The sequence below is a fragment of the Oryza sativa genome, chromosome 1, assembly GCF_034140825.1.
Source record: "Oryza sativa Japonica Group chromosome 1, ASM3414082v1".
In the NCBI taxonomy this organism is placed as follows: Eukaryota; Viridiplantae; Streptophyta; class Magnoliopsida; order Poales; family Poaceae; genus Oryza; species Oryza sativa.
In genome coordinates this window covers 20,213,381-20,214,682 of record NC_089035.1, presented here as the reverse complement: position 1 = coordinate 20,214,682, position 1,302 = coordinate 20,213,381, and the positions used below count along the sequence as shown (strand labels likewise).

Sequence of the window (1,302 nt, the reverse complement as noted above, 5' to 3'; positions counted from 1 at the left end):
CGGTTCGGCCGGCCGGAGGTAGGGGATGACCCCGACATGTGGGCCCCACATGTCGGCGGCTGAGAGGAGGGGTGGGGCGGCGGCGGCTTGGGCCGCTCGGCGCGCGCGAGGAGAGAGAGATGTTGGGCCGAAAACGGCCCAACGGCTTAGGGGAGGATTTTAAAAACTTTTCCAATTAAAATAATTCGTGAAATGATGTTTCATTTATTAAAAATACTTTCCTTGCTCAAATAATTCCCAGAAAAATCTAGAAAATAGATAAACAAGCAAAGTATTTAATAAAATTTTATCTAGCTCAATTTTGTGTTGAAATTTTTCCTAGATTATTAGAGTTTAACTTGTAGGCTTTTAAAATAATTTCTAAAAATGATTTAAAAGATGGATTATTAATTTAGGCGATTTTCAGGGCGTGACACCAAGCGCCACAAATTTTCAGGAATATGGCCGATAAGACACTCCGCGAATTCACTGCCCCCTCTGCTGACAATGTGCCCGTTAGGCTGACTGTCAATATTGGAGACACGGACTTTGACCTCAAGAGCAGCCTGATCACCATGGCGTAGGCAAGCCCATTCTGTGGCAAGCCGAACGAGGATGCAAGTGCTCACTTACAGCAGTTCCTGGATATTTGCAGCACTTACGGGTCAGTCCAGACGCCGTTAGGCTCCGTCTGTTTCCTTTCTCACTCCTGGGAAAGGCAAAACAGTGGTTCTATGCGAACCGGGCAACTGTCAATACCTGGGACAAGTGCTCCACGGCGTTCCTCTCGAAGTTCTTCCCGATGGGCAAGACCAACGCCCTTCGTGGAAGGATTTCAAGTTTCCAGCAGACAAGGGATGAGACTATTCCCAAAGCATGGGAACGTCTGCAGGAGTATGTGGCCGCCTGTCCTCACAACGGGATGGACAACTGGCTCATCCTACAGAGTTTCTACAATGGGCTCACTCTCTCGTCCATGGATCACCTGGACGTTGTTGCTGGAGGAACCTTCTTCTCGAAGATGGTCCGAGCGGCCATTGATCTTATCAAGAAGATGGTGTCCAACATGGGCTGGAGCGAAGAACGACTCCAGACCCGCCAGCGTGGTATGCATACCGTCAAGAAGACGGACATGTTGGCCGCCAAGCTGGATCTCCTGATGAAGAAGCTGGACGATCAGGAGAAGGCCAAACCGTAGGCCTCCGTCAAGGCAGTAGACTCGCACAACACTTGCGAGGTCTGCGGGAGTACGGGTCACTCGGGGAATGACTGCCCCGAGACTCATGAAGAAGCCATGTTCATGGGGAACAACGGCTTTCGGCC

The 1,302-nt window shown here is 50.2% G+C and overlaps 1 non-coding gene across 1 annotated transcript; it reads right to left on the bottom strand.

Annotated features, from left to right (window-relative positions):
- Positions 1-796: 796 nt before the first annotated feature.
- Positions 797-903, bottom strand: LOC112937674 (small nucleolar RNA R71). Its single transcript, XR_003240337.1, has one exon. It is a non-coding gene; the product is annotated as a small nucleolar RNA R71 (small nucleolar RNA).
- Between the last annotated feature and the right edge of the window lie 399 nt (positions 904-1,302).